We start from the raw sequence: 18,975 nt of genomic DNA on the forward strand, positions 1-18,975 counted from the left end.
GGTGGTGGTGTAGAGGTGTTGGTGGAGGTGGTGGTGTAGAGGTGTTGGTGGAGGTGGTTGTGTAGAGGTGTTGGTGGAGGTGGTGGTGTAGAGGTGTTTGTGCAGGTGGTGGTGTAGAGGTGTTGGTGTAGGTGGTGGTGTAGGTGGTGGTGTAGGTGGTGGTGTAGGTGGTGGTGCAGGTGGTGGTGTAGGTGGTGGTGTAGGTGGTGGTGTGTAGGTGGTGGTGTAGAGGTGTTGGTGCAGGTGGTGGTGTAGGTGGTGGTGTAGGTGGTGGTGTAGAGGTGTTGGTGCAGGTGTTGGTGGTGGTGTAGAGGTGTTGGTGCAGGTGTTGGTGGAGGTGTTGGTGCAGGTGGTGGTGTAGAGGTGTTGGTGCAGGTGGTGGTGTAGAGGTGTTGGTGTAGGTGGTGGTGTAGGTTGTGGTGTAGGTGGTGGTGTAGAGGTGGTGGTGTAGGTGGTGGTGTAGAGGTGTTGGTGGAGGTGGTGGTGGAGGTGGTGATGTAGGTGGTAGTGTAGGTGGTGGTGTAGGTGGTGGTGTAGGTGGTGGTGTAGGTGGTGGTGTAGGTGGTGGTGTAGGTGGTGGTGTAGGTGGTGGTGGAGGTGGTGGTGCAGGTGGTGGTGGAGGTGGTGGTGTAGGTGGTGGTGTAGGTGGTGGTGTAGGTGGTGGTGTAGGTGGTGGTGGAGGTGGTGGTGTAGGTGGTAGTGTAGAGGTTTTGGTATAGGTGGTGGTGTGTTGGTGTTGGTGCAGGTGGTGGTGTAGAGGTGGTGGTGCAGGTGGTGGTGTAGGTGGTGGTGTAGGTGGTGGTGTAGGTGGTGGTGGAGGTGGTGGTGTAGGTGGTAGTGTAGAGGTGTTGGTGTAGGTGGTGGTGTGTAGGTGTTGGTGCAGGTGGTGGTGTAGAGGTGGTGGTGCAGGTGGTGGTGTAGGTATTGGTGTAGGTGGTGGTGTAGGTGGTGGTGTAGGTGGTGGTGTAGAGGTGTTGGTGGAGGTGGTGGTGTAGAGGTGTTGGTGGAGGTGGTTGTGTAGAGGTGTTGGTGGAGGTGGTGGTGTAGAGGTGTTTGTGCAGGTGGTGGTGTAGAGGTGTTGGTGTAGGTGGTGGTGTAGGTGGTGTTGTAGGTGGTGGTGTAGGTGGTGGTGCAGGTGGTGGTGTAGGTGGTGGTGTAGGTGGTGGTGTGTAGGTGGTGGTGTAGAGGTGTTGGTGCAGGTGGTGGTGTAGGTGGTGGTGTAGGTGGTGGTGGAGGTGGTGGTGCAGGTGGTGGTGGAGGTGGTGGTGTAGGTGGTGGTGTAGGTGGTGGTGTAGGTGGTGGTGTAGGTGGTGGTGTAGGTGGTGGTGGAGGTGGTGGTGTAGGTGGTAGTGTAGAGGTGTTGGTGTAGGTGGTGGTGTGTTGGTGTTGGTGCAGGTGGTGGTGTAGAGGTGGTGGTGCAGGTGGTGGTGTAGGTGGTGGTGTAGGTGGTGGTGTAGGTGGTGGTGGAGGTGGTGGTGTAGGTGGTAGTGTAGAGGTGTTGGTGTAGGTGGTGGTGTGTAGGTGTTGGTGCAGGTGGTGGTGTAGAGGTGGTGGTGCAGGTGGTGGTGTAGGTATTGGTGTAGGTGGTGGTGTAGGTGGTGGTGTAGGTGGTGGTGTAGAGGTGTTGGTGGAGGTGGTGGTGTAGAGGTGTTGGTGGAGGTGGTTGTGTAGAGGTGTTGGTGGAGGTGGTGGTGTAGAGGTGTTTGTGCAGGTGGTGGTTTAGAGGTGTTGGTGTAGGTGGTGGTGTAGGTGGTGGTGTAGGTGGTGGTGTAGGTGGTGGTGCAGGTGGTGGTGTAGGTGGTGGTGTAGGTGGTGGTGTGTAGGTGGTGGTGTAGAGGTGTTGGTGCAGGTGGTGGTGTAGGTGGTGGTGTAGGTGGTGGTGTAGAGGTGGTGGTGTAGGTGGTGGTGTAGAGGTGTTGGTGGAGGTGGTGGTGTAGAGGTGTTGGTGTAGGTGGTGGTGTAGAGGTGTTGGTGCAGGTGGTGGTGTAGAGGTGTTGGTGCAGGTGGTGGTGTAGGTGGTGGTGTAGAGGTGTTGGTGAAGGTGGTGGTGTAGAGGTGTTGGTGGAGGTGGTGGTGTAGGTGGTGGTGTAGAGTGTTGGTGGAGGTGGTGGTGTAGGTGGTGGTGTAGGTGGTGGTGTAGAGGTGTTGGTATAGGTGGTGGTGTAGGTGGTGGTGTAGGAGGTGGTGTAGAGGTGTTGGTGTAGGTGGTGGTGTAGGTGGTGGTGTAGAGGTGTTGGTGCAGGTGTTGGTGGAGGTGTTGGTGCAGGTGGTGGTGTAGAGGTGTTGGTGCAGGTGGTGGTGTAGAGATGTTGGTGTAGGTGGTGGTGTAGGTTGTGGTGTAGGTGGAGGTGTAGAGGTGGTGGTGTAGGTGGTGGTGTAGAGGTGTTGGTGGAGGTGGTGGTGTAGAGGTGTTGGTGCAGGTGGTGGTGTAGGTGGTGGTGTAGGTGGTGGTGGAGGTGGTGGTGAAGGTGGTAGTGTAGAGGTGTTGGTGTAGGTGGTGGTGTATAGGTGTTGGTGCAGGTGGTGGTGTAGAGGTGGTGGTGCAGGAGGTGGTGTAGGTGGTGGTGTAGGTGGTGGTGTAGGTGGTGGTGTAGGTGGTGGTGTAGGTGGTGGTGTAGAGGTGTTGGTGGAGGTGGTGGTGTAGAGGTGTTGGTGGAGGTGGTTGTGTAGAGGTGTTGGTGCAGGTGGTGGCGTAGAGGTGTTGGTGTAGGTGGTGGTGTAGGTGATGGTGTGTAGGTGGTGGTGTAGAGGTGTTGGTGCAGGTGGTGGTGTAGGTGGTGGTGTAGGTGGTGGTGTAGAGGTGTTGGTGGAGGTGGTGGTGTAGAGGTGTTGGTGCAGGTGGTGGTGTAGGTGGTGGTGTAGGTGGTGGTGTAGAGGTGTTGGTGCAGGTGGTGGTGTAGGTGGTGGTGTAGGTGGTGGTGTAGAGGTGTTGGTGGAGGTGGTGGTGTAGAGGTGTTGGTGCAGGTGGTGGTGTAGAGGTGTTGGTGCAGGTGGTGGTGTAGAGGTGTTGGTGCAGGTGGTGGTGTAGAGGTGTTGGTGTAGGTGGTGGTGTAAGTGGTGGTGTAGGTGGTGGTGTAGAGTTGGTGGTGTAGGTGGTGGTGTAGAGGTGTTGGTGGAGGTGGTGGTGTAGAGGTGTTGGTGTAGGTGGTTGTGTAGAGGTGTTGGTGCAGGTGGTGGTGTAGAGGTGTTGGTGGAGGTGTTGGTGCAGGTGGTGGTGTAGAGGTGGTGGTGCAGGTGGTGGTGTAGAGGTGTTGGTGCAGGTGGTGGTGTAAAGGTGTTGGTGCAGGTGGTGGTGTAGATGTGCTGTTTAGGTGGTGGTGTAGAGGTGTTGGTGCAGGTGGTGGTGTAAAGGTGTTGGTGGAGGTGTTGGTGCAGGTGGTGGTGTAGAGGTGTTGGTGCAGGTGGTGGTGTAGAGGTGTTGGTGCAGGTGGTGGTGTAGAGGTGTTGGTGCAGGTAGTGGTGTAGAGGTGTTGGTGGAGAAGTTGGTGCAGATGGTGGTGTAGAGGTGTTGGTGCAGGTGGTGGTGTAGAGGTGTTGGTGGAGGTGTTGGTGCAGGTGGTGGTGTAGAGGTGTTGGTGCAGGTGGTGGTGTAGAGGTGTTGGTGCAGGTGGTGGTGTAGAGGTGTTGTGCAGGTGGTGGTGTAGAGGTGTTGGTGCAGGTGGTGGTGTAGAGGTGGTGGGGTAGGTGGTGGTGTAGAGGTGTTGGTGGAGGTGTTGGTGTAGGTGCTGGTGTAGAGGTGTTGGTGCAGGTGGTGGTGTAGAGGTGTTGGTGCAGGTGGTGGTGTAGAGGTGTTGGTGCAGGTGGTGGTGTAGAGGTGTTGTGCAGGTGGTGGTGTAGAGGTGGTGGGGTAGGTGGTGGTGTAGGTGGTGGTGTAGAGGTGGTGGTGTAGGTGGTGGTGTAGGTGGTGGTGTAGGTGGTGGTGTAGAGGTGTTGGTGGAGGTGGTGGTGTAGAGGTGGTGGGGTAGGTGGTGGTGTAGAGGTGTTGGTGTAGTTGGTGGTGTAGAGGTGTTGGTGCAGGTGCTGGTGTAGAGGTGGTGGTGTAGGTGGTGGAGTATAGGTGTTGGTACAGGTGGTGGTGTAGAGGTGTTGGTGTAGGTGGTGGTGTAGAGGTGTTGTTGCAGGTGGTGGTGGTGTAGAGGTGTTGGTGTAGGTGGTGGTGTAGAGGTGTTGGTGTAGGTGCTGGTGTAGAGGTGTTGGTGTAGGTGGTGGTGTAGAGGTGTTGGTGCAGGTGGTGGTGTAGAGGTGTTGGTGCAGGTGGTGGTGTAGAGGTGTTGGTGCAGGTGGTGGTGTAGGTGGTGGTGTAGAGGTGTTGGTGCAGGTGGTGGTGTAGAGGTGTTGCTGGAGGTGGTGGTGTAGGTGGTGGTGTAGAGGTGTTGGTGGAGGTGGTGGTGTAGGTGGTGGTGTAGATGGTGGTGTAGAGGTGTTGGTGTAGGTGGTGGTGTAGGTGGTGGTGTAGAGGTGTTGGTGGAGGTGGTGGTGTAGGTGTTGGTGCAGGTGGTGGTGTAGAGGTGTTAGTGTAGGTGGTGGTGTAGGTGGTGGTGTAGGTGGTGGTGTAAAGGTGTTGGTGTAGGTGGTGGTGTACGTGGTGGTGTAGGTGGTGGTGTAGGTGGTGGTGTAGTGGTGGTGTAAAGGTGTTGGTGTAGGTGGTGGTGTAGGTGGTGGTGTAGGTGGTGGTGTAGAGGTGTTGGTGGAGGTGGTGGTGTAGGTGGTGGTGTAGAGGTGTTGGTGGAGGTGGTGGTGTAGGTGGTGGTGTAGAGGTGGTGGGGTAGGTGGTGGTGTAGGTGGTGGTGTAGAGGTGTTGGTGCAGGTGGTGGTGTAGAGGTGTTGGTGCAGGTGGTGGTGTAGAGGTGGTGGGGTAGGTGGTGGTGTAGAGGTGTTGGTGGAGGTGGTGGTGTAGGTGGTGGTGTAGGTGGTGGTGTAGAGGTGATGGTGCAGGTGGTGGTGTAGGTGGTGGTGTAGGTGGTGGTGTAGGTGGTGGTGTAGGTGGTGGTGTAGGTGGTGGTGTAGAGGTGTTGGTGCAGGTGGTGGTGTAGGTGGTGGTGTAGGTGGTGGTGGAGGTGGTGGTGTAGGTGGTAGTGTAGAGGTGTTGGTGTAGGTGGTGGTGTAGGAGGTGGTGTAGAGGTGTTGGTGCAGGTGGTGGTGTAGAGGTGTTGGTTCAGGTGGTGGTGTAGAGGTGTTGGTGCAGGTGGTGGTGTAGAGGTGTTGGTGCAGGTGGTGGTGTAGGTGGTGGTGTAGAGGTGTTGGTGAAGGTGGTGGTGTAGAGGTGTTGGTGGAGGTGGTGGTGTAGGTGGTGGTGTAGAGTGTTGGTGGAGGTGGTGGTGTAGGTGGTGGTGTAGGTGGTGGTGTAGAGGTGTTGGTATAGGTGGTGGTGTAGGTGGTGGTGTAGGAGGTGGTGTAGAGGTGTTGGTGTAGGTGGTGGTGTAGGTGGTGGTGTAGGTGGTGGTGTAGAGGTGTTGGTGGAGGTGGTGTTGTAGGTGGTGGTGTAGGTGGTGGTGTAGGTAGTGGTGTAGAGGTGTTGGTGGAGGTGGTGGTGTAGGTGGTGGTGTAGAGGTGGTGGGGTAGGTGGTGGTGTAGGTGGTGGTGTAGAGGTGTTGGTGCAGGTGGCGGTGTAGAGGTGTTGGTGCAGGTGGTGGTGTAGAGGTGGTGGGGTAAGTGGTGGTGTAGGTGGTGGTGTAGAGGTGTTGGTGGAGGTGGTGGTGTAGGTGGTGGTGTAGGTGGTGGTGTAGAGGTGTTGGTGCAGGTGGTGGTGTAGGTGGTGGTGTAGGTAGTGGTGTAGGTGGTGGTGTAGGTGGTGGTGTAGAGGTGTTGATGCAGGTGGTGTTGTAGGTGGCTGTGTAGGTGGTGGTGGAGGTGGTGGTGTAGGTGGTAGTGTAGAGGTTTTGGTGTAGGTGGTGGTGTGTAGGTGGTGGTGTAGATGTGTTGGTGCAGGTGGTGGTGTAGAGGTGTTGGTGCAGGTGGTGGTGTAGAGGTGTTGGTGCAGGTGGTGGTGTAGAGGTGTTGGTGTAGGTGGTGGTGTAGGTGGTGGTGTAGGTGGTGGTGTAGAGGTGGTGGTGTAGGTGGTGGTGTAGAGGTGTTGGTGGAGGTGGTGGTGTAGAGGTGTTGGTGCAGGTGGTTGTGTAGAGGTGTTGGTGCAGGTGGTGGTGTAGGTGGTGGTGTAGGTGGTGGTGTAGGTGGTGGTGTAGGTGGTGGTGCAGGTGGTGGTGTAGGTGGTGGTGTAGAGGTGTTGGTGGAGGTGGTGGTGTAGAGGTGTTGGTGGAGGTGGTTGTGTAGAGGTGTTGGTGGAGGTGGTGGTGTAGAGGTGTTTGTGCAGGTGGTGGTGTAGAGGTGTTGGTGTAGGTGGTGGTGTAGGTGGTGGTGTAGGTGGTGGTGTAGGTGGTGGTGCAGGTGGTGGTGTAGGTGGTGGTGTAGGTGGTGGTGTGTAGGTGGTGGTGTAGAGGTGTTGGTGCAGGTGGTGGTGTAGGTGGTGGTGTAGGTGGTGGTGTAGAGGTGTTGGTGCAGGTGTTGGTGGTGGTGTAGAGGTGTTGGTGCAGGTGTTGGTGGAGGTGTTGGTGCAGGTGGTGGTGTAGAGGTGTTGGTGCAGGTGGTGGTGTAGAGGTGTTGGTGTAGGTGGTGGTGTAGGTTGTGGTGTAGGTGGTGGTGTAGAGGTGGTGGTGTAGGTGGTGGTGTAGAGGTGTTGGTGGAGGTGGTGGTGGAGGTGGTGATGTAGGTGGTAGTGTAGGTGGTGATGTAGGTGGTGGTGTAGGTGGTGGTGTAGGTGGTGGTGTAGGTGGTGGTGTAGGTGGTGGTGTAGGTGGTGGTGTAGGTGGTGGTGGAGGTGGTGGTGCAGGTGGTGGTGGAGGTGGTGGTGTAGGTGGTGGTGTAGGTGGTGGTGTAGGTGGTGGTGTAGGTGGTGGTGTAGGTGGTGGTGGAGGTGGTGGTGTAGGTGGTAGTGTAGAGGTTTTGGTATAGGTGGTGGTGTGTTGGTGTTGGTGCAGGTGGTGGTGTAGAGGTGGTGGTGCAGGTGGTGGTGTAGGTGGTGGTGTAGGTGGTGGTGTAGGTGGTGGTGGAGGTGGTGGTGTAGGTGGTAGTGTAGAGGTGTTGGTGTAGGTGGTGGTGTGTAGGTGTTGGTGCAGGTGGTGGTGTAGAGGTGGTGGTGCAGGTGGTGGTGTAGGTATTGGTGTAGGTGGTGGTGTAGGTGGTGGTGTAGGTGGTGGTGTAGAGGTGTTGGTGGAGGTGGTGGTGTAGAGGTGTTGGTGGAGGTGGTTGTGTAGAGGTGTTGGTGGAGGTGGTGGTGTAGAGGTGTTTGTGCAGGTGGTGGTGTAGAGGTGTTGGTGTAGGTGGTGGTGTAGGTGGTGTTGTAGGTGGTGGTGTAGGTGGTGGTGCAGGTGGTGGTGTAGGTGGTGGTGTAGGTGGTGGTGTGTAGGTGGTGGTGTAGAGGTGTTGGTGCAGGTGGTGGTGTAGGTGGTGGTGTAGGTGGTGGTGGAGGTGGTGGTGCAGGTGGTGGTGGAGGTGGTGGTGTAGGTGGTGGTGTAGGTGGTGGTGTAGGTGGTGGTGTAGGTGGTGGTGTAGGTGGTGGTGGAGGTGGTGGTGTAGGTGGTAGTGTAGAGGTGTTGGTGTAGGTGGTGGTGTGTTGGTGTTGGTGCAGGTGGTGGTGTAGAGGTGGTGGTGCAGGTGGTGGTGTAGGTGGTGGTGTAGGTGGTGGTGGAGGTGGTGGTGTAGGTGGTAGTGTAGAGGTGTTGGTGTAGGTGGTGGTGTGTAGGTGTTGGTGCAGGTGGTGGTGTAGAGGTGGTGGTGCAGGTGGTGGTGTAGGTATTGGTGTAGGTGGTGGTGTAGGTGGTGGTGTAGGTGGTGGTGTAGAGGTGTTGGTGGAGGTGGTGGTGTAGAGGTGTTGGTGGAGGTGGTTGTGTAGAGGTGTTGGTGGAGGTGGTGGTGTAGAGGTGTTTGTGCAGGTGGTGGTTTAGAGGTGTTGGTGTAGGTGGTGGTGTAGGTGGTGGTGTAGGTGGTGGTGTAGGTGGTGGTGCAGGTGGTGGTGTAGGTGGTGGTGTAGGTGGTGGTGTGTAGGTGGTGGTGTAGAGGTGTTGGTGCAGGTGGTGGTGTAGGTGGTGGTGTAGGTGGTGGTGTAGAGGTGGTGGTGTAGGTGGTGGTGTAGAGGTGTTGGTGGAGGTGGTGGTGTAGAGGTGTTGGTGTAGGTGGTGGTGTAGAGGTGTTGGTGCAGGTGGTGGTGTAGAGGTGTTGGTGCAGGTGGTGGTGTAGGTGGTGGTGTAGAGGTGTTGGTGAAGGTGGTGGTGTAGAGGTGTTGGTGGAGGTGGTGGTGTAGGTGGTGGTGTAGAGTGTTGGTGGAGGTGGTGGTGTAGGTGGTGGTGTAGGTGGTGGTGTAGAGGTGTTGGTATAGGTGGTGGTGTAGGTGGTGGTGTAGGAGGTGGTGTAGAGGTGTTGGTGTAGGTGGTGGTGTAGGTGGTGGTGTAGGTGGTGGTGTAGAGGTGTTGGTGGAGGTGGTGTTGTAGGTGGTGGTGTAGGTGGTGGTGTAGGTAGTGGTGTAGAGGTGTTGGTGGAGGTGGTGGTGTAGGTGGTGGTGTAGAGGTGGTGGGGTAGGTGGTGGTGTAGGTGGTGGTGTAGAGGTGTTGGTGCAGGTGGCGGTGTAGAGGTGTTGGTGCAGGTGGTGGTGTAGAGGTGGTGGGGTAAGTGGTGGTGTAGGTGGTGGTATAGAGGTGTTGGTGGAGGTGGTGGTGTAGGTGGTGGTGTAGGTGGTGGTGTAGAGGTGTTGGTGCAGGTGGTGGTGTAGGTGGTGGTGTAGGTGGTGGTGTAGGTGGTGGTGTAGGTGGTGGTGTAGAGGTGTTGGTGCAGGTGGTGTTGTAGGTGGTGGTGTAGGTGGTGGTGGAGGTGGTGGTGGAGGTGGTGGTGTAGGTGGTAGTGTAGAGGTTTTGGTGTAGGTGGTGGTGTGTAGGTGGTGGTGTAGATGTGTTGGTGCAGGTGGTGGTGTAGAGGTGTTGGTGCAGGTGGTGGTGTAGAGGTGTTGGTGCAGGTGGTGGTGTAGAGGTGTTGGTGTAGGTGGTGGTGTAGGTGGTGGTGTAGGTGGTGGTGTAGAGGTGGTGGTGTAGGTGGTGGTGTAGAGGTGTTGGTGGAGGTGGTGGTGTAGAGGTGTTGGTGCAGGTGGTTGTGTAGAGGTGTTGGTGCAGGTGGTGGTGTAGGTGGTGGTGTAGGTGGTGGTGGAGGAGGTGGTGTAGGTGGTAGCGTAGAGGTGTTGGTGTAGGTGGTAGCGTAGAGGTGTTGGTGTAGGTGGTGGTGTGTAGGTGGTGGTGTAGGTGGTGGTGTAGAGGTGTTGGTGCTGGTGGTGGTGTAGGTGGTGGTGTAGGTGGTGGTGTAGAGGTGTTGGTGCAGGTGTTGGTGGTGGTGTAGAGGTGTTGGTGCAGGTGTTGGTGGAGGTGTTGGTGCAGGTGGTGGTGTAGAGGTGTTGGTGCAGGTGGTGGTGTAGAGATGTTGGTGTAGGTGGTGGTGTAGGTTGTGGTGTAGGTGGAGGTGTAGAGGTGGTGGTGTAGGTGGTGGTGTAGAGGTGTTGGTGGAGGTGGTGGTGTAGAGGTGTTGGTGCAGGTGGTGGTGTAGGTGGTGGTGTAGGTGGTGGTGGAGGTGGTGGTGAAGGTGGTAGTGTAGAGGTGTTGGTGTAGGTGGTGGTGTATAGGTGTTGGTGCAGGTGGTGGTGTAGAGGTGGTGGTGCAGGAGGTGGTGTAGGTGGTGGTGTAGGTGGTGGTGTAGGTGGTGGTGTAGGTGGTGGTGTAGAGGTGTTGGTGGAGGTGGTGGTGTAGAGGTGTTGGTGGAGGTGGTTGTGTAGAGGTGTTGGTGCAGGTGGTGGCGTAGAGGTGTTGGTGTAGGTGGTGGTGTAGGTGATGGTGTGTAGGTGGTGGTGTAGAGGTGTTGGTGCAGGTGGTGGTGTAGGTGGTGGTGTAGGTGGTGGTGTAGAGGTGTTGGTGGAGGTGGTGGTGTAGAGGTGTTGGTGCAGGTGGTGGTGTAGGTGGTGGTGTAGGTGGTGGTGTAGAGGTGTTGGTGCAGGTGGTGGTGTAGGTGGTGGTGTAGGTGGTGGTGTAGAGGTGTTGGTGGAGGTGGTGGTGTAGAGGTGTTGGTGCTAGGTGGTGGTGTAGAGGTGTTGGTGCAGGTGGTGGTGTAGAGGTGTTGGTGCAGGTGGTGGTGTAGAGGTGTTGGTGTAGGTGGTGGTGTAAGTGGTGGTGTAGGTGGTGGTGTAGAGGTGGTGGTGTAGGTGGTGGTGTAGAGGTGTTGGTGGAGGTGGTGGTGTAGAGGTGTTGGTGTAGGTGGTTGTGTAGAGGTGTTGGTGCAGGTGGTGGTGTAGAGGTGTTGGTGGAGGTGTTGGTGCAGGTGGTGGTGTAGAGGTGGTGGTGCAGGTGGTGGTGTAGAGGTGTTGGTGCAGGTGGTGGTGTAGAGGTGTTGGTGCAGGTGGTGGTGTAGAGGTGTTGTTTAGGTGGTGGTGTAGAGGTGTTGGTGCAGGTGGTGGTGTAAAGGTGTTGGTGGAGGTGTTGGTGCAGGTGGTGGTGTAGAGGTGTTGGTGCAGGTGGTGGTGTAGAGGTGTTGGTGCAGGTGGTGGTGTAGAGGTGTTGGTGCAGGTAGTGGTGTAGAGGTGTTGGTGGAGAAGTTGGTGCAGATGGTGGTGTAGAGGTGTTGGTGCAGGTGGTGGTGTAGAGGTGTTGGTGGAGGTGTTGGTGCAGGTGGTGGTGTAGAGGTGTTGGTGCAGGTGGTGGTGTAGAGGTGTTGGTGCAGGTGGTGGTGTAGAGGTGTTGTGCAGGTGGTGGTGTAGAGGTGTTGGTGCAGGTGGTGGTGTAGAGGTGGTGGGGTAGGTGGTGGTGTAGAGGTGTTGGTGGAGGTGTTGGTGTAGGTGCTGGTGTAGAGGTGTTGGTGCAGGTGGTGGTGTAGAGGTGTTGGTGCAGGTGGTGGTGTAGAGGTGTTGGTGCAGGTGGTGGTGTAGAGGTGTTGTGCAGGTGGTGGTGTAGAGGTGGTGGGGTAGGTGGTGGTGTAGGTGGTGGTGTAGAGGTGGTGGTGTAGGTGGTGGTGTAGGTGGTGGTGTTGGTGGTGGTGTAGAGGTGTTGGTGGAGGTGGTGGTGTAGAGGTGGTGGGGTAGGTGGTGGTGTAGAGGTGTTGGTGTAGTTGGTGGTGTAGAGGTGTTGGTGCAGGTGCTGGTGTAGAGGTGGTGGTGTAGGTGGTGGTGTATAGGTGTTGGTACAGGTGGTGGTGTAGAGGTGTTGGTGTAGGTGGTGGTGTAGAGGTGTTGTTGCAGGTGGTGGTGGTGTAGAGGTGTTGGTGTAGGTGGTGGTGTAGAGGTGTTGGTGTAGGTGCTGGTGTAGAGGTGTTGGTGTAGGTGGTGGTGTAGAGGTGTTGGTGCAGGTGGTGGTGTAGAGGTGTTGGTGCAGGTGGTGGTGTAGAGGTGTTGGTGCAGGTGGTGGTGTAGGTGGTGGTGTAGAGGTGTTGGTGCAGGTGGTGGTGTAGAGGTGTTGCTGGAGGTGGTGGTGTAGGTGGTGGTGTAGAGGTGTTGGTGGAGGTGGTGGTGTAGGTGGTGGTGTAGATGGTGGTGTAGAGGTGTTGGTGTAGGTCGTGGTGTAGGTGGTGGTGTAGAGGTGTTGGTGGAGGTGGTGGTGTAGGTGTTGGTGCAGGTGGTGGTGTAGAGGTGTTAGTGTAGGTGGTGGTGTAGGTGGTGGTGTAGGTGGTGGTGTAAAGGTGTTGGTGTAGGTGGTGGTGTAGGTGGTGGTGTAGGTGGTGGTGTAGGTGGTGGTGTAGTGGTGGTGTAAAGGTGTTGGTGTAGGTGGTGGTGTAGGTGGTGGTGTAGGTGGTGGTGTAGAGGTGTTGGTGGAGGTGGTGGTGTAGGTGGTGGTGTAGAGGTGTTGGTGGAGGTGGTGGTGTAGGTGGTGGTGTAGAGGTGGTGGGGTAGGTGGTGGTGTAGGTGGTGGTGTAGAGGTGTTGGTGCAGGTGGTGGTGTAGAGGTGTTGGTGCAGGTGGTGGTGTAGAGGTGGTGGGGTAGGTGGTGGTGTAGAGGTGTTGGTGGAGGTGGTGGTGTAGGTGGTGGTGTAGGTGGTGGTGTAGAGGTGTTGGTGCAGGTGGTGGTGTAGGTGGTGGTGTAGGTGGTGGTGTAGGTGGTGGTGTAGGTGGTGGTGTAGAGGTGTTGGTGCAGGTGGTGGTGTAGGTGGTGGTGTAGGTGGTGGTGGAGGTGGTGGTGTAGGTGGTAGTGTAGAGGTGTTGGTGTAGGTGGTGGTGTAGGAGGTGGTGTAGAGGTGTTGGTGCAGGTGGTGGTGTAGAGGTGTTGGTTCAGGTGGTGGTGTAGAGGTGTTGGTGCAGGTGGTGGTGTAGAGGTGTTGGTGTAGGTGGTGGTGTAGGTGGTGGTGTAGGTGGTGGTGTAGAGGTGGTGGTGTAGGTGGTGGTGTAGAGGTGTTGGTGGAGGTGGTGGTGTAGAGGTGTTGGTGAAGGTGGTTGTGTAGAGGTGTTGGTGCAGGTGGTGGTGTAGGTGGTGGTGTAGGTGGTGGTTGAGGTGGTGGTGTAGGTGGTAGTGTAGAGGTGTTGGTGTAGGTGGTGGTGTGTAGGTGGTGGTGTAGGTAGTGGTGTAGAGGTGTTGGTGCTGGTGGTGGTGTAGGTGGTGGTGTAGGTGGTGGTGTAGAGGTGTTGGTGCAGGTGTTGGTGGTGGTGAAGATGTGTTGGTGCAGGTGTTGGTGGAGGTGTTGGGGCAGGTGGTGGTGTAGAGGTGTTGTTGCAGGTGGTGGTGTAGAGGTGTTGGTGTAGGTTGTAGTGTAGGTGGTGGTGTAGGTGGTGGTGTAGGTGGTGGTGTAGGTGGTGGTGTAGGTGGTGGTGTAGGTGGTGGTGTAGGTGGTGGTGTAGAGGTGTTGGTGGAGGTGGTGGTGTAGAGGTGTTGGTGGAAGTGGTTGTGAAGAGGTGTTGGTGTAGTTGGTGGTGTAGGTGGTGGTGTAGAGGTGGTGGTGTAGGTGGTGGTGTAGAGGTGTTGGTGGAGGTGGTGGTGTAGAGGTGTTGGTGTAGGTGGTTGTGTAGAGGTGTTGGTGCAGGTGGTGGTGTAGGTGGTGGTGTAGGTGGTGGTGGAGGTGGTGGTGTAGGTGGTAGTGTAAAGGTGTTGGTGTAGGTGGTGGTGTGTAGGTGTTGGTGCAGGTGGTGGTGTAGAGGTGGTGGTGCAGGAGGTGGTGTAGGTGGTGGTGTAGGTGGTGGTGTAGGTGGTGGTGTAGGTGGTGGTGTAGGTGGTGGTGTAGAGGTGTTGGTGGAAGTGGTGGTGTAGAGGTGTTGGTAGAGGTGGTTGTGTAGAGGTGTTGGTCCAGGTGGTGGTGTAGAGGTGTTGGTGCAGGTGGTGGTGTAGAGGTGTTGGTGTATGTGGTGGTGTAGGTGGTGGTGTAGGTGGTGGTGTAGGTGGTGGTGCAGGTGATGGTGTAGGTGGTGGTGTAGGTGGTGGTGTGTAGGTGGTGGTGTAGAGGTGTTGGTGCAGGTGGTGGTGTAGGTGGTGGTGTAGGTGGTGGTGTAGAGGTGGTGGTGTAGGTGGTGGTGTAGTGGTGGTGGTGTAGAGGTGTTGGTGCAGGTGGTGGTGTAGAGGTGTTGGTGCAGGTGGTGGTGTAGAGGTGTTGGTGCAGGTGGTGGTGTAGAGGTGTTGGTGTAGGTGGTGGTGTAAGTGGTGGTGTAGGTGGTGGTGTAGAGGTGGTGGTGTAGGTGGTGGTGTAGAGGTGTTGGTGGAGGTGGTGGTGTAGAGGTGTTGGTGTAGGTGGTTGTGTAGAGGTGTTGGTGCAGGTGGTGGTGTAGAGGTGTTGGTGGAGGTGTTGGTGCAGGTGGTGGTGTAGAGGTGGTGGTGCAGGTGGTGGTGTAGAGGTGTTGGTGCAGGTGGTGGTGTAGAGGTGTTGGTGCAGGTGGTGGTGTAGAGGTGTTGTGTAGGTGGTGGTGTAGAGGTGTTGGTGCAGGTGGTGGTGTAGAGGTGTTGGTGGAGGTGTTGGTGCAGGTGGTGGTGTAGAGGTGTTGGTGCAGGTGGTGGTGTAGAGGTGTTTGTGGAGGTGTTGGTGCAGGTGGTGGTGTAGAGGTGTTGGTGCAGGTGGTGGTGTAGAGGTGTTGGTGCAGGTGGTGGTGTAGAGGTGTTGTGCAGGTGGTGGTGTAGAGGTGTTGGTGCAGGTGGTGGTGTAGAGGTGGTGGGGTAGGTGGTGGTGTAGAGGTGTTGGTGGAGGTGTTGGTGTAGGTGCTGGTGTAGAGGTGTTGGTGCAGATGGTGGTGTAGAGGTGTTGGTGCAGGTGGTGGTGTAGAGGTGTTGGTGCAGGTGGTGGTGTAGAGGTGTTGTGCAGGTGGTGGTGTAGAGGTGGTGGGGTAGGTGGTGGTGTAGGTGGTGGTGTAGAGGTGGTGGTGTAGGTGGTGGTGTAGGTGGTGGTGTAGGTGGTGGTGTAGAGGTGTTGGTGGAGGTGGTGTTGTAGAGGTGGTGGGGTAGGTGGTGTTGTATAGGTGTTGGTGTAGTTGGTGGTGTAGAGGTGTTGGTGCAGGTGCTGGTGTAGAGGTGGTGGTGTAGGTGGTGGTGTATAGGTGTTGGTACAGGTGGTGGTGTAGAGGTGTTGGTGTAGGTGGTGGAGTAGAGGTGTTGTTGCAGGTGGTGGTGGTGTAGAGGTGTTGGTGTAGGTGGTGGTGTAGAGGTGTTGGTGTAGGTGCTGGTGTAGAGGTGTTGGTGTAGGTGGTGGTGTAGAGGTGTTGGTGCAGGTGGTGGTGTAGAGGTGTTGGTGCAGGTGGTGGTGTAGAGGTGTTGGTGCAGGTGGTGGTGTAGGTTGTGGTGTAGAGGTGTTGGTGCAGGTGGTGGTGTAGAGGTGTTGCTGGAGGTGGTGGTGTAGGTGGTGGTGTAGAGGTGTTGGTGGAGGTGGTTGTGTAGGTGGTGGTGTAGGTGGTGGTGTAGAGGTGTTGGTGTAGGTGGTGGTGTAGGTGGTGGTGTAGAGGTGTTGGTGGAGGTGGTGGTGTAGGTGTTGGTGCAGGTGGTGGTGTAGAGGTGTTGGTGTAGGTGGTGGTGTAGGTCGTGGTGTAGGTGGTGGTGTAAAGGTGTTGGTGTAGGTGGTGGTGTAGGTGGTGGTGTAGGTGGTGGTGTAGGTGGAGGTGTAGAGGTGTTGGTGGAGGTGGTGGTGTAGGTGGTGGTGTAGGTGGTGGTGTAGGTGGTGGTGTAGAGGTGTTGGTGGAGGTGGTGGTGTAGGTGGTGGTGTAGAGGTGGTGGGGAAGGTGGTGGTGTAGGTGGTGGTGTAGAGGTGTTGGTGCAGGTGGTGGTGTAGAGGTGTTGGTGCAGGTGGTGGTGTAGAGGTGGTGGGGTAGGTGGTGGTGTAGAGGTGTTGGTGGAGGTGGTGGTGTAGGTGGTGGTGTAGGTGGTGGTGTAGAGGTGTTGGTGCAGGTGGTGGTGTAGGTGGTGGTGTAGGTGGTGGTGTAGGTGGTGGTGTAGGTGGTGGTGTAGAGGTGTTGGTGCAGGTGGTGGTGTAGGTGGTGGTGTAGGTGGTGGTGGAGGTGGTGGTGTAGGTGGTAGTGTAGAGGTGGTGGGGTAGGTGGTGGTGTAGGTGGTGGTGTAGAGGTGTTGGTGCAGGTGGTGGTGTAGAGGTGTTGGTGCAGGTGGTGGTGTAGAGGTGGTGGGGTAGGTGGTGGTGTAGAGGTGTTGGTGGAGGTGGTGGTGTAGGTGGTGGTGTAGGCGGTGGTGTAGAGGTGTTGGTGCAGGTGGTGGTGTAGGTGGTGGTGTAGGTGGTGGTGTAGGTGGTGGTTTAGGTGGTGGTGTAGAGGTGTTGGTGCAGGTGGTGGTGTAGGTGGTGGTGTAGGTGGTGGTGGAGGTGGTGGTGTAGGTGGTAGTGTAGAGGTGTTGGTGTAGGTGGTGGTGTAGGTGGTGGTGTAGAGGTGTTGGTGCAGGTGGTGGTGTAGAGGTGTTGGTTCAGGTGGTGGTGTAGAGGTGTTGGTGCAGGTGGTGGTGTAGAGGTGTTGGTGTAGGTGGTGGTGTAGGTGGTGGTGTAGGTGGTGGTGTAGAGGTGGTGGTGTAGGTGGTGGTGTAGAGGTGTTGGTGGAGGTGGTGGTGTAGAGGTGTTGGTGAAGGTGGTTGTGTAGAGGTGTTGGTGCAGGTGGTAGTGTAGGTGGTGGTGTAGGTGGTGGTGGAGGTGGTGGTGTAGGAGGTAGTGTAGAGGTGTTGGTGTAGGTGGTGGTGTGTAGGTGGTGGTGTAGGTAGTGGTGTAGAGGTGTTGGTGCTGGTGGTGGTGTAGGTGGTGGTGTAGGTGGTGGTGTAGAGGTGTTGGTGCAGGTGTTGGTGGTGGTGTAGAGGTGTTGGTGCAGGTGTTGGTGGAGGTGTTGGTGCAGGTGGTGGTGTAGAGGTGTTGGTGCAGGTGGTAGTGTAGAGGTGTTGGTGTAGGTTGTGGTGTAGGTGGTGGTGTAGGTGGTGGTGTAGGTGGTGGTGTAGGTGGTGGTGTAGGTGGTGGTGTAGGTAGTGGTGTAGGTGGTGGTGTAGGTGGTGGTGTAGAGGTGTTGGTGGAGGTGGTGGTGTAGAGGTGTTGGTGGAGGTGGTTGTGTAGAGGTGTTGGTGTAGGTGGTGGTGTAGGTGTTGGTGTAGGTGGTGGTGTAGAGGTTGTGGTGTAGGTGGTGGTGTAGAGGTGTTGGTGGAGGTGGTGGTGTAGAGGTGTTGGTGTAGGTGGTGGTGTAGAGGTGGTGGTGCTGGAGGTGGTGTAGGTGGTGGTGTAGGTGGTGGTGTAGGTGGTGTTGTAGGTGGTGGTGTAGGTGGTGGTGTAGGTGGTGGTGTAGAGGTGGTGGTGCAGGTGGTGGTGTAGAGGTGTTGGTGTAGGTGGTGGTGTGTAGGTGTTGGTGCAGGTGGTGGTGTAGAGGTGGTGGTGCAGGAGGTGGTGTAGGTGGTGGTGTAGGTGGTGGTGTAGGTGGTGGTGTAGGTGGTGGTGTAGGTGGTGGTGTAGAGGTGTTGGTGGAAGTGGTGGTGTAGAGGTGTTGGTGGAGGTGGTGGTGTAGGTGGTGGTGTAGGTGGTGGTGTAGGTGGTGGTGTAGAGGTGTTGGTTGAAGTGGTGGTGTAGAGGTGTTGGTGGAGGTGGTTGTGTAGAGGTGTTGGTGCAGGTGGTGGTGTAGAGGTGTTGGTGCAGGTGGTGTTGGTGTAGGTGGTGGTGTAGGTGGTGGTGCAGGTGATGGTGTAGGTGGTGGTGTAGGTGGTGGTGTGTAGGTGGTGGTGTAGAGGTGTTGGTGCAGGTGGTGGTGTAGGTGGTGGTGTAGGTGGTGGTGTAGAGGTGGTGGTGTAGGTGGTGGTGTAGTGGTGCAACCCGTTCTCACACAAGACAGTACATATATGACTAGTGCTTAAAGTCAATATGTGGAATGTGATTTAGTACATATGTGATATATTCCCAGTTAACTTTTTTACCAAGGCTCAAACTCTTCCTCACGTACCAATTTACGTCTCACAGTACTCGTCCATCAACGTAGATAGCTGAATAGTCGTGATTGGTTCAATTATAACGAAAATTGTAGTTTTCAGGTCCCACATGGGTTGTGAAATTCACATACTATTGTCCATGCTCTTATAATATTACAGATCAGCTACATCCTATTGAAGGCTCGTAGTTTTGTTTTGAGAAATATTAGTTGTTCTTAGTAAATTATAATAAGCACAATAAATTATTACATAGAATAAGTGCTTCACCAATCAATATTATATACTATAGTTTGTGCTTTAGAAATCTTTAAAGAATGTTTTGTAGGAACGCTAACAGAAAACGATGTTATGTTGGAATGTATATAGGGTAAACTACTGCAAACAGGATGGTATGGTGTGGATTATTGGAAACTATAGGATTAGTATAGGGTCCACTACCACCTGTTAGGTGGGTAAGGGGTCCAATAACACCCGCAGGATGAGTATGGGGGTCACATCCACCCACAGGAATGGTATGGGGATCACTTCCACCCACAGGAAGGGTATGGGATCCAATACCATCCACTGGATGTGTATTGCGTCCACTACCACCGACAGGATGGGTATGGGCTCACAACCACCCACAGGATAGGTATGGGGTCCAATACCACCCACAGGATGAGTATGGGGTCCACTATAACCCACAGGATGGGTATGGGGCTCCAACCACCCACAGAATAAGTATGGGGTACAATAACACCCACTGGATATGTATGGCATCCATTGCCCCCACAGGATGACTATAGGGTACAGTATCGCCCACAGGATTAGTATATAGGGTTCACTGCCGCCCACAGAGTCGGTATGGAGTCCACCGCCACCCACAGGGTCGGTATGGGGTCCACTACCGCCCACTGGGTCGCTATGAAGTCAACTACCGTCCACAGGGTCGGTAGGGGTCCACTACCGCCCACAGGGTCGGCAGGGGGTCCACTGCCACCCACTGGGTCGGTAGGGGGTCCACTGCCGCCCACAGGATCGATAGGGGGTCCACTGCCGCCCACAGGGTCGATATGGGGGGGGTCCACTACCGCCCACAGGATCGATAGGGGGTCCACTGCCGCCCACAGGGTCGGTAGGGGGTCCACTGCCGCCCACACGTTCGGTAGGGGTCCACTGCCGCCCACAGGGTCGATAGGGGGTCCACTGCCGCCCACAGGATCGATAGGGGGTCCACTGCCGCCCACAGGGTCGATAGGGGGTCCCTTACCGCCCACAGGGTCTCTATGAAGTCAACTACCGCCCATAGTGTTTGTATAGTGTCCACTATCGCCCATAGTGTTATTATGGGGTCCACTACCCCTCATAGGGTCGGTATGGGGGTCCATTACTACCCACAGGGTGTGTCTGGGGTCTATTTTGGCAATACTGCTTTTCCAATCTCATTTGTTGTTCAATGTAAAATATTTGTTGCTCGACTTGCAACAATTTATATATATATATATATATAGTATAGTGCCTTTGCAATAATGTACCAATGTGTGTATTTTCATAACTCGTTTTCAATTGTTGAAAAATAAATAACTACATTGTGAATGCAAGTCAATGTTTACATGCTAAATCAGAGT

The sequence above is a fragment of the Procambarus clarkii genome, chromosome 45, assembly GCF_040958095.1.
Source record: "Procambarus clarkii isolate CNS0578487 chromosome 45, FALCON_Pclarkii_2.0, whole genome shotgun sequence".
Classification (NCBI taxonomy): domain Eukaryota; kingdom Metazoa; phylum Arthropoda; class Malacostraca; order Decapoda; family Cambaridae; genus Procambarus; species Procambarus clarkii.